Here is a 13,606-nt window from a genome sequence, read left to right as displayed (position 1 = left end):
AGGTTTTGTTTGAGTAATGGCTTAAAATTTCCCTGGATACTGTTCAGATGCTATATGAACCAATTTTTCGGCGAACTGGTGGTGTTTTAGCTACAAATGGAGGACCAACTCCATATTGAAACTGAAAAATGCTAAAAAACAAGGTGTTCCTATGAATGTGTTTCAACTCCTGTATTTCTTATTCATTGAATAAGGTTGACATAGCAGTGTAATTAGTCATCGGTTGCAAAAGTCTGTTCTCCCATAGTTTCCTTCCCTACGGATGGTGATTCAATTAGTTGGTTGGAGCACTGAACAATGTTTGTGGTTTCATTACAGTTTATTACAAACACATGAGACTTGCATGACTTCACGAATTGAATGTATAGGTCCAGTGCTATTTCACCAATCTTCTACTATCATAAACTGATGTGCTGCACACCAAAATATATGTATTTTGCTATACGTTGGCATATCCTGTTGTGAGACTACGCTTTCTCGTCTTCGCATCGGGCACACACGTCTCACTCATGGTGAGGCGCCCAGTTCCACTCTATGTATATTGTCAGGTTACAATTTCAGTTTGACAAATTCTGTTGGACTGTCCAGTGTATCAGCAAGCAGGCAGAATTAAAACCTTCGACGTCATCACCGCTCTAACACCCTTACTTTATCCTCCCTCCTCACTGACGGCCTCACTTTTGACACAGACTCCCTCTTTAACTTTCTTACAGCAACAGATTTATCACACAACCTTTGATTATGCTTCCTTTAGCACTCTTCACTGACCTTTCAACCTCTATCCTTCAGCGCTGTATGACCCTGGTCCTTTAGCGCTTAGTTTTGATTATAATAATGAGTCTCCAGCAAAACTTGATTACTAAGCTCTGGTTGCTCCAGCATGATAAGGTGGCTCCTGCTCAGGCAGCTGTGTCGAATAAAATAATTAATATGCAGTACTTAATGTAAACTGATTATAATAGTTAGGTCTTGATGGTAGATCAAGATTAATATAAATTTCTTTGTTTTCCTTTACAGGTAAGTGTGGATTACTGGTCATCGTGGGACAACTCGCACCGCATGACAGGTAAGTGTGGATTACTGGTCATCGTGGTCATCGCACCGCATGACAGGTAGGTCTATATTCCTACTTTAAATACACCTAACTAAATTGGTGTCAGTTGTATCAACACTTGGGAATTATTGTTGGTGTTGCTTCTGATAGCTTGTAATGTGAAACTTGTGGGAAATACAGTATGTTCCAAACTAGCTCAGGTGATCGTGGTTGTCTGGTTCCGACGAGTCTACACCAGAGTTTACTAGGGTGTGACAGTAGTCACCTGGTTCCCACGAGTCTACACCAGAGTTTACTAGGGTGTGACAGTAGTCGCCTGGTTCCCACGAGTCTACACCAGAGTTTACTAGGTTGTGACAGTAGTCACCTGGTTCCCACGAGTCTACACCAGAGTTTACTAGGTTGTGACAGTAGTCACCTGGTTCCCACGAGTCTACACCAGAGTTTACTAGGGTGTGACAGTCACCTGGTTCCCACGAGTCTACACCAGAGTTTACTAGGTTGTGACAGTAGTCACCTGGTTCCCACGAGTCTACACCAGAGTTTACTAGGTTGTGACAGTAGTCACCTGGTTCCCACGAGTCTACACCAGAGTTTACTAGGGTGTGACAGTCACCTGGTTCCCACGAGTCTACACCAGAGTTTACTAGGTTGTGACAGTAGTCACCTGGTTCCCACGAGTCTACACCAGAGTTTACTAGGGTGTGACAGTAGTCACCTGGTTCCCACGAGTCTACACCAGAGTTTACTAGGGTGTGACAGTAGTCACCTGGTTCCCACGAGTCTACACCAGAGTTTACTAGGGTGTGACAGTAGTCACCTGGTTCCCACGAGTCTACACCAGAGTTTACTAGGTGTGACGGTAGTCACCTGGTTCCCACGAGTCTACACCAGAGTTTACTAGGGTGTGACAGTAGTCACCTGGTTCCCACGAGTCTACATCAGAGTTTACTAGGTTGTGACGGTAGTCACCTGGTTCCCACGAGTCTACACCAGAGTTTACTAGGTTGTGACAGTAGTCACCTGGTTCCCACGAGTCTACACCAGAGTTTACTAGGGTGTGACAGTAGTCACCTGGTTCCCACGAGTCTACACCAGAGTTTACTAGGGTGTGACAGTAGTCACCTGGTTCCCACGAGTCTACACCAGAGTTTACTAGGGTGTGACATTAGTCACCTGGTTCCCACGAGTCTACACCAGAGTTTACTAGGGTGTGACAGTAGTCACCTGGTTCCCACGAGTCTACACCAGAGTTTACTAGGGTGTGACAGTAGTCACCTGGTTCCCACGAGTCTACACCAGAGTTTACTAGGGTGTGACAGTAGTCACCTGGTTCCCACGAGTCTACACCAGAGTTTACTAGGGTGTGACAGTAGTCACCTGGTTCCCACGAGTCTACACCAGAGTTTACTAGGGTGTGACAGTAGTCACCTGGTTCCCACGAGTCTACACCAGAGTTTACTAGGGTGTGACGGTAGTCACCTGGATGTAATTAAGGTGTGCAGGGTTAGGACCACCAATAAGTCAACATTTGTCATTTTCAGTAACTGCAGTAAATTCACAGTCGTGTGTTGCAGAGAACAACACAAACCTGTAAAACAGAGTTGTTGATAATTAATTCATTGCTGTACCTTATAGTTTTATCCTAAAAAAAGTAATATGTAATTGCCAGCAGAATTTTTTTTTCAACATTCTCAGATTGTCATTATCATAGGGCTTAGTCAGGCACGAGCCTGGCACTGTTGTGAGCGGGAACCTGGCACTGTTGTGAGCGGGAACCTGACACTGTTGTGAGCGGGAACCTGGCACTGTTGTGAGCAGGAACCTGGCACTGTTGTGAGCGGGAACCTGGCACTGTTGTGAGCGGGAACCTGGCACTGTTGTGAGCGGGAACCTGGCACTGTTGTGAGCGGGAACTGTTGTGAGCGGGAACCTGGCACTGTTGTGAGCGGGAACCTGGCACTGTTGTGAGCAGGAACCTGGCACTGTTGTGAGCGGGAACCTGGCACTGTTGTGAGCGGGAACCTGGCACTGTTGTGAGCGGGAACCTGGCACTGTTGTGAGCGGGAACCTGGCACTGTTGTGAGCGGGAACCTGGCACTGTTGTGAGCGGGAACTGTTGTGAGCGGGAACCTGGCACTGTTGTGAGCGGGAACCTGGCACTGTTGTGAGCGGGAACCTGGCACTGTTGTGAGCGGGAACCTGGCACTGTTGTGAGCGGGAACTGTTGTGAGCGGGAACCTGGCACTGTTGTGAGCGGGAACCTGGCACTGTTGTGAGCGGGAAGATAATTATGACATTGTTGACCTAAGATGAAAATATCATTGTTTCTTATGACTATGACTTGTTTAAATTTAATGTTAATTCAAATGATCACTGAGAACAATGTAGCAATAAGCAGTGAATTTCTGTATTAGCGACCTAGTTGATATGTTAAGTGGAAATGTTAATCAAACCTCAGCAGAAATATTCGTGGGAAAATATTCTCTAATTATTTTATTCGTAAATGATTTTTGCTTGACGGGTCTTGACCGCAGCTTTTTATAACCTAAAATATAAATTGAATAGTCATTTGGAATTTTTTATGCACAAATAAAAGCATTTTTACGAATATTTTGTAATGAAAATTCAGCCACATTTCATCTGCACTAAAAGTGATGTAATTATATTAGAATAAAAAAATTTTAAATGCAAAAATGAAAATATAAGCCCTGAGAACATTCACACTGTATGTGCTGCAAAGTAACATTCGCACTGTATGTGCTACAAAGGAACATTCGCACTGTATGTGCTGCAAAGTAACACTCACACTGTATGTGCTGCAAAGTAACATTCACACTGTATGTGCTACAAAGTAACATTCACACTGTATGTGCTACAAAGTAACATTCACACTGTATGTGCTGCAAAGGAACTTTCACACTGTATGTGCTACAAAGTAACATTCACACTGTATGTGCTGCAAAGTAACATTCACACTGTATGTGCTACAAAGGAACATTCACACTGTATGTGCTGCAAAGGAACTTTCACACTGTATGTGCTACAAAGTAACATTCACACTGTATGTGCTGCAAAGTAACATTCACACTGTATGTGCTACAAAAGAACATTCACACTGTATGTGCTACAAAGTAACATTCACACTGTATGTGCTACAAAAGAACATTCGCACTGTATGTGCTACAAAAGAACATTCGCACTGTATGTGCTACAAAGTAACATTCACCCTGTATGTGCTACAAAATAACATTCACACTGTATGTGCTACAAAAGAACATTCACACTGTATGTGCTACAAAAGAACATTCACACTGTATGTGCTGCAAAAGAACATTCACACTGTATGTGCTACAAAAGAACATTCGCACTGTATGTGCTACAAAAGAACATTCGCACTGTATGTGCTACAAAAGAACATTCACACTGTATGTGCTGCAAAGTAACATTCGCACTGTATGTGCTGCAAAGTAACATTCACACTGTGCTACAAAGGAACATTCACACTGTATGTGCTACAAAAGAACATTCACACTGTATGTGCTGCAAAAGAACATTCACACTGTATGTGCTACAAAAGAACATTCGCACTGTATGTGCTGCAAAGTAACATTCGCACTGTATGTGCTGCAAAGTAACATTCACACTGTATGTGCTACAAAAGAACATTCGCACTGTATGTGCTACAAAAGAACATTCACACTGTATGTGCTGCAAAGTAACATTCGCACTGTATGTGCTGCAAAGTAACATTCACACTGTATGTGCTACAAAGGAACATTCACACTGTTTGTGCTACAAAAGAACATTCACACTGTATGTGCTGCAAAAGAACATTCACACTGTATGTGCTACAAAAGAACATTCGCACTGTATGTGCTGCAAAGTAACATTCACACTGTATGTGCTACAAAGAAACATTCACACTGTGCTACAAAAGAACATTCACACTGTATGTGCTGCAAAAGAACATTCACACTGTATGTGCTACAAAAGAACATTCATACTGTATGTGCTACAAAAGAACATTCGCTCTGTATGTGCTACAAAGGAACATTCACACTGTATGTGCTACAAAAGAACATTCACACTGTATGTGCTACAAAACATTCACACTGTATGTGCTACAAAGGAACATTCACACTGTATGTGCTACAAAAGAACATTCGCACTGTATGTGCTACAAAGGAACATTCACACTGTATGTGCTACAAAAGAACATTCACACTGTATGTGCTACAAAACATTCACACTGTATGTGCTACAAAGGAACATTCACACTGTATGTGCTACAAAAGAACATTCACACTGTATGTGCTACAAAAGAGCATTCGCACTGTATGTGCTGCAAAGTAACATTCACACTGTATGTGTTACAAAGTAACATTCACTCTGTATGTGCTACAAAGTAACATTCACTCTGTATGTGCTACAAAGTAACATTCACACTGTATGTGCTACAAAGTAACATTCACACTGTATGTGCTACAAAGTAACATTCACACTGTATGTGCTACAAAGTAACATTCGCACTGTATGTGCTACAAAGTAACATTCGCACTGTATGTGCTACAAAGTAATATTCACACTGTATGTGCTACAAAGTAACATTCACACTGTATGTGCTACAAAGTAACATTCACACTGTATGTGCTACAAAGTAACATTCACACTGTATGTGCTACAAAGTAACATTCACACTGTATGTGCTACAAAAGAACATTCGCACTGTATGTGTTTCAAAGGAGAATATATTTTATAGACATTTTATCTTAAGTTCTTTGGATGCTACAGAATTAAACCCCAGATAAACTAATAACACAAGGTGATGTGTCTACACCAGTGTTTGAGTGTCCTGATGGACACCTTCACTAGGAGCCCAAATTTGCTCTAAAGATCTAAAGCAAATACCATTCTAGGTCTGGGGTGGTGGCACTGACACCTGCAGTGAGGGCACTGGCACCTGCAGTGGAGGCACTGGCACCTGCAGTGGAGGCAGCTGTTAGGGCTTTAAACTAGGAATAGTTAGTGGTATGGGATTTGGCGGGTAAACAGTGACGTCGCAATGTAGTAATATTATGTTAAGTTTGCTTTAATAGTAGTTAATTATTATTATTATTATCATGGGGAGCACTAAACCCATTAATAGTTATAACAAGCTTTTTTTCATAGATATAGAAGATAACACTTCACTTAATTAAGTTTGTGATGGTATCTTGGCATCGATTTTCCTCTCTCTCTCCTATTAATTTCATCATTACAAGATCTATTATCCTATAATACTGAGACATATTTTTTATAGATTCATTTATACCACTGTGATTTAAAATACAGACAAGACCTTATATGGGGCTGTATTTCTGATCTATTTTAAGATAATGTTTTTGTAGGTTGTGTACAATCTTTTATCACTTGCCATGTATCTGTAAACTTGCTTTCATTAATTTTAACATGACTCACGAAATCGTAATGACACGATTGCAAACAAACCATACCACGGGCGGGGATAGAACCGCGGGTTCTATCCCCGCCCGTGGTATGGTTCATTAATTTTGTTTTGATAATTTTTAAAAAAAACGGTAAGATAATGATTTCATTTAAAGACCTCAGTGTACCATAGCATAATTATTATTACAGTGAGCGCAAATAAAAACACACTAGTTTTTACCCTTTTATTGCCCACTTCTATCTATATAAACTGGCTACTTTTATTGCCCACTTCTATCTATATAAACTGGCTACTTTTATTGCCCACTTCTATCTATATAAACTGGCTACTTTTATTGCCCACTTCTATCCATACAAACTGGCTACTTTTATTGCCCACTTCTATCTATATAAACTGGCTACTTTTATTGCCCACTTCTATATAAACTGGCTACTTTTATTGCCCACTTCTATCTATATAAACTGGCTACTTTTATTGCCCACTTCTATCTATATAAACTGGCTACTTTTATTGCCCACTTCTATCTATATAAACTGGCTACTTTTATTGCCCACTTCTATCTATATAAACTGGCTACTTTTATTGCCCACTTCTATATAAACTGGCTACTTTTATTACCCACTTCTATCTATATAAACTGGCTACTTTTATTACCCACTTCTATCTATATAAACTGGCTACTTTTATTACCCACTTCTATCTATATAAACTGGCTACTTTTATTGCCCACTTCTATATAAACTGGCTACTTTTATTGCCCACTTCTATCTATATAAACTGGCTACTTTTATTGCCCACTTCTATCTATATAAACTGGCTACTTTTATTGCCCACTTCTATCTATATAAACTGGCTACTTTTATTGCCCACTTCTATCTATATAAACTGGCTACTTTTATTGCCCACTTCTATATAAACTGGCTACTTTTATTACCCACTTCTATCTATATAAACTGGCTACTTTTATTACCCACTTCTATCTATATAAACTGGCTACTTTTATTACCCACTTCTATCTATATAAACTGGCTACTTTTATTGCCCACTTCTATATAAACTGGCTACTTTTATTACCCACTTCTATCTATATAAACTGGCTACTTTTTTTACCCACTTCTATCCATACAAACTGGCTACTATCATTTAAAAAATAAAGGAACGGTAATTGAAATAGTAATAATTTTTATCAACCTGAGCATTTCCTAGTTCACGTACCATTAAATGATGTAATAAAACAATTATTGTCTTGAGGTGTAATATCTGGTGTATTTCCCTCAGGTCAACACAACTACCAGACAGTTTTCTCACTATTTCCAATGTATTCTCAGTATCACGATTTTTCACTAAATGTAACAAGAACAACAGAGCATCACTGTCTTCACTCTGATGTACATTTTTTACTTCTATAAACTTATGTAATATCTGCTCTATAATTGGTACCTCGATGCTGTTTGGTACTGAGCCGTTTTTCTTATATAACGAATATGTTATTACCGATGTGTAAAAAACGAATTAGGAGGCACAGTTGGAGAATATATATTGTTTAGCTGTGCAACAAGTATTGCTGAACTGTCAACAGCATACAGATCTTTCACCCCAGTGATATCATTGCAAGTTTTTAGTATTGTTATTGCTGTGTGCAGTGCTTGCAACACTGAAAACTTATATGCCTTCTTAAAGTCATCCTCGATATTATTAGAAGAATTCAGTGTACTTATGTTTGTATTAAGATCTGTATAGTCTAAGTACAGCCTTTCCTCTAGAATCCTTATATTTTCAGCACTTTCATTGAAATTTTGTAAATAAATCTTCATTTTTTTGTGGTGTTCGTTGCTATCAAAACTACAACTAAGGAAGCAGCTCCAGTAACCCAAAATAATAAACTACTTTGCTGAAAGTATTACTCATACAGCTTATGGAAAAACAAATTAAACTACAAGAATTCTAGTAAACCATTGATATTTGGGTAAATCTGTATTCTGTTCAATGATTGTAATCGATAACTACGGCAAATCCTTCATTACTTAGTGAACTAACTTTAAATTCAATGTTATCTGCCAATCAGCCCACTGATGATTCACCATAACTGATATAATCCAATTTAGTTTATTGAGCACTACAGCAACACTTACCTTGACCCTCAGTAAGTAAGTAAGTAAGTAGTAAGTAAGTAAATTTATTCAGGTATACACAATACAGTTACATAGAATTATCATACATAGCAGCATATGTGTAGAGAACCTAGGATAACCCAAAAAAGTCAGTATTGTCCAGTGCTTTTATTCGGAGTTGTTACTATTACTTTTTTAAATGGTTCGGATAGGTCGTTTAAGAAGCGACTATCCCAGATAATTTTCCCAGTACCTTCTCCTATTGTGGAATGCTTTAATTTTTTTTCCTCTGATTATAATTATCATGTCGTCGACTTTTATAATGTAACATCCGTAGAGCACGAGATAGCTGTGCATGTAGATCACGAGATAGCTGTGCATGTAGAGCACGAGATAGCTGTTCATGTAAACTCTGGTCACTATATTAAAGAGTTCATGTTTGGCAGCATAAAAGAAGCGGGTTACTTGAATTTGATCCCAACTTGACTGGCAGAGGTAATTTCGGATATATATTTAATGAGCAGGATTTATGAAAACATTTTTACTCTGATAAAAAAAAATATTGCTTCCAGTGATACAATGGATAGTTTTGTTGAGAAGATTCCATACAAGGGAAATAAATGGCTGCGGGAGAGATGTTTTTTTTTATAAATGGCCCTTATTACGAACACAGGTGTAGTTAGTGACCCGGACACCTGGTTGTAGCACGATAACCAAGGTAGGAACGAGAAAAAAGGCAGCAGAATAAATACTTATATTTCCTTCACCAACCAGCAAGCAGATATGTACAATATAAACAGAGAATATTTAAAATAAGGCAAATATAAGCAAGAGAGAGACGGTAAGAATCGTTGAGACAAGACATGGAGGTAAGTCTGCCAATGTTGAGTTACAAGTGTGCCACAACGCTTCTCAACTTTGGCGGACTTCGTCATTGGCTGGTTGAACCAAGGTGCTAGCATAATGAGGCACCTGGTTCACTGGTCGGGAGGACATGCCTATGTGGGTGTGTGAGACATAAGCCGAATTAAATGTGAAATGTAAAGTACTCTTGGCATGTCACAGCCCTTTTGCCACCCTACCTAAATCCGGGGGGGGGTTCGGGGGGGGGGGAGGGTTGAATATTATGTTGCTTGGACTGAATCTCAAGAAGCAGAATGTTCTTTTAAACCATTAGCAACTAATCTCCTATATGAACTTTATGGATCTAGGCAGTATTGAGCTAACTTCAGTTCCCAGTATATTTCCACTATTTAATTTGTTCTGAAACATCAATTTGTAAAGGGTTTGCATTAGTTTGACCCGCTTGGCATTATAATCACAAGCCTAGGTTTGTATTTATATTAGAAAAAGTCTTGGATTAGATTTAGGAAATACAATTACGTGTAAAAAAGATGTAGACATGACGATATTAAAGTTTTGAAAGAATTCATGAAGGTTGTGAATAATGTAAACAGCAGCAAGTTGGTGTCTATGCCTGAGATCAGCCGGACGATTGTAGGTTTTTGCACACAAATGTTTTTTTTCTATGGTTTATGCGACCGGTAAACACATGTAGTTGTGTCTACTCAAATTTTTTTAAGTATAATTTTATTTTAAGCTGCGTCGATGACTAATTATCTGAATAATATAGGAATGAATTGTATAAGAAGCAAGACGCCAGGTGGAACACTGCTTGCTGGAAACATATGATCTCCATTATTATGATCAGAGAAAGGATTCAGTAACAGAATTTGCAGTAAGTTGAGATCTTTTAGGGAAGAGAGTTACTGTGATATGTGATTCATTTCTTGATTCTTCATTGGTATATCATGGCATTAAAAAAAACATTGGATATAGACATGATGATTGATATACATCAAGGTTTACTTGGGAATTTACAGCCATCAACCTCTTCAAGGGGGGCTCCTTGGCGTGGTGAAGAGGCTCTTGGTCTGAGGAATTAGCCCTGTCGGTCTTCTTCCTCAGACCGAACCTAATTACCCCCCATTCTCCCCTCCCCTATCCCATCCTCCCCATCCTCCCCTTTTTCCATTCCTCCTCCTCCTCCTCACCCCTCCCTTTTGCCCTTCCTCTTTTTAGCCTTCGTGATTTCTCCCACAGGCGCGCTAGTTCCTAGGTAGGGGAAAGGACACCGGGGTCCATCCCATTCCGTTGAGGTTTCTTGGCGGTGGCGTAGTTTGCCGTGGAATCTGGATTGCCTAGGGATGTCCCGATCCCTCTCCGGTATCCCGGAGTAGCTTTGGGTGTCTTTTGGGCGACGGGTGTATCTCTGGAAGCCACCTTTCGGATTCCGGGGGTGGTGGCTGAAGGAGGTATGCTTTGTGGCGGATATCCGGCCGCCCTCTCTTTTGTCCACCGAGGTAGCTCGGCAGATGTGAGGTTGCTATCCCAGATTGCTGGTTTACTGGCATGAAGGGTAGGGTATGGCACGGGTTCCATGCTGCATCTGCGCTACTAGCGGTGTCGAGTCCTCTTGGGCGCGGAGGGAGATTTCTGGCCCTTTCATTCCTCCTAGGAACTATCCCTCCCCGGTCCCCCCTTTTTTTTTCTTTTTTTTATTTTTATTTTCTTTTCTTCTTTCTTTTTTTTTCTTAAAAACAAAAAGAAAGAAGTAACCTAACCATGGCAGCCCTAGTCCATGAACCTGGTACCCCCGGGCCCCTTCTTGATACCGCACCCCGTTCAGACCCCGCCTCGTCTTTGGACCACTCTTCAGACATTCCTCATGCCTCTGTACCTATTGCCGGTGCTGTTTCCTCACCCGCTTCAGGTACTGAGGCCTCGACTGACTCCTTCGATTTATCAGACCTTCGCTCTCCTCTGACTATGCTTCCGGCCTCTTCCTCTACGGTGCGGCAATTTTCAAATCGCCGACCCGTTCCACGTCGGACCAACTCTGGTCCCACGCCTAAACGTCAACGACAATTACCTGCTGATGATACTTCTCCACCTTCACCTTCTCGTTCTTCTCAGAAACGATCGACACGTCCTTCACTACCTTTCCACGCTCAGTTTCAGACTGAACAGTGGACTAAATTCTTCACTTTACGACCAACTTCCTCTACTGCCTATCTTTCTGACCATAGTATTGGCAAGGCACTCCTACGCCATGTTGGTAAAGATATTTCTTTTCATGCTCTTAAGAGCGGTACGCGCATCATTACCGTACAGAATGCTACCCAGGCTCGTGAGCTCTCTCGTCTTTCCCATATAGATACTGTTCCTGTCACCCTTGAAAAACATCATTCCCTCAATTCTTGTAGTGGTACCGTTATTCTGCCCCATACCATAGTTCAACAAAATTTCCAGACATGTGGCACCGACATTCTAGAACAGCTGGAACTCCAAGATCTCCCAATCCTCAAGGTAGACACTTACGTTCTTCCTGCCCGTGGGCGGAGACGATACCCTAGCAATGTGGCTCGTTTAACTTTTGACAGCCGAGAACTCCCATCCTCCGTTTATATAGCAGGACATCGGTTACAAGTTCGAAAGGTGATCCCTACACCACAACAGTGTAGAAATTGCTGGCGATTTGGCCATCCAGCGAAATATTGCAGATCTATCGCCGAATGCCCAGTCTGTGGTGCCGATGACCATTCTAATACGTCTTGCAATCGATCTCCCTCTTGCCTTAACTGTCATGAGGCTCACCCTTCGTACTCTCGCCGTTGTCAGGTCTATTTAAACGAGCGGGAAATCCGTTACCTCAAAGAGACAGAAGGTCTCCCTTATGCCATGGCAGTTTCTCATCTCCGCCTCCAAGGGAGACTCCCACGTGTTTCTTATTCCCGTGTTTCAAAACGTCCCCCCACTTCTGGTATCCCATCTTCTACACCCACCTCTGTGGTTACCTCTCCCATAATCACTCCTGTATCTAATCCTTTTGCTGTCCTCGGCTCAGACGTCCCTACTTCAACGCCTCAGTCTAATCTCGCTTCTTCGAGTTCTCTCTTACAAGCCTCAGTATCGACGAGACCTCGTACGACACCTCTTCCCAATCGTCCCTCTACTTCTCAAAAGTCAAAAAAAGGTCCGGTAACACCTCCTACCCATCTTCCACCTCCTCATTTTACCCTCCCTGTCTCTGTCCCTAGTTCTTCCCCTCTCACTGGCTCAGTTACAAGTGCAGAGGTTCACCCTCCTCCTCGTAATGTACCTTCCTCCCCTGTTCCCTCCCAAGTTTCTTCCTCTTCTGCCACCTCCCAGGTTCCTGTCTCTTCTGTCCCCTGCCACGCTTCTCCAGTTCCCTCCACCCTTTCGCCCCCCCCTACCTTGGTACAGTCCAATACAGTTCCAATCTTTACTCATCCTCCCCCTACCATTCCCAATATTGTCTCCCATACGACATCTCTGAATTCCGAAACACTTGAAGCAATCTCTGAATATATTGCAGAGACCAAACCATCAATGGACACTGATCCACCTTCCGCTCTTTCTCTCTCCTCTGCTCCATCTGCGCAACTCCTTTCTTCACAGCGCACCGTTCCTTCGCTGCTTGAACATTTTCCACTGCCTCCGCATGTGGACTTTTCTAACCCTTCTAGTCCGTAGGAACCCTTACCTGCGGATTTCAAGTATCTTTATCATTGCCAATCATGGCCTTTTTACAGTGGAATATACGCGGCCTCAGGGGTAATCGGGGTGAGCTTCAGATGTTACTCTCCCAGTTTGCCCCTGTTGGTGTTTGCTTACAGGAACCAAAATTACACTCTGCTGTTATTTCTCACATCTCAGGCTATAATTTATTGTATTCTTCAGATCCTTTTCCTGATGGGACCTTTAATGAAAGTGCCCTTCTTCTCCGCACTGATATTCCGTACCATCAGCTATTTATTCATACTTCGCTGCATTACACAGCAGCCCGTATCCACTTACATAGGTGGTATACGCTCTGTTCTTTATATCTCTCTCCTTCTCGGGCATTATCTATTCCGGATTTTGCCTTCCTTGTTTCGTCATTACCGCCACCGATTCTGTTACTTGGTG

The 13,606-nt window shown here is 41.5% G+C and overlaps 1 long non-coding RNA gene across 1 annotated transcript in view; it reads left to right on the top strand.

Annotated features, from left to right (window-relative positions):
• Positions 1–13,606, top strand: part of LOC138854360 (uncharacterized) — a 74,603-nt gene that overhangs the window by 13,906 nt on the left and 47,091 nt on the right. Inside the window, exon 3 of the long non-coding RNA XR_011393553.1 lies at positions 1,018–1,066. This is a non-coding gene — a long non-coding RNA (uncharacterized lncRNA). The remainder of the gene's footprint in view (positions 1–1,017; positions 1,067–13,606) is intronic.

Source organism: Cherax quadricarinatus, chromosome 56 (assembly GCF_038502225.1).
Source record: "Cherax quadricarinatus isolate ZL_2023a chromosome 56, ASM3850222v1, whole genome shotgun sequence".
NCBI lineage: Eukaryota > Metazoa > Arthropoda > Malacostraca > Decapoda > Parastacidae > Cherax > Cherax quadricarinatus.
Note: the sequence above shows the minus strand (reverse complement) of the source record. Positions and strands in the feature narration are given on the sequence as shown.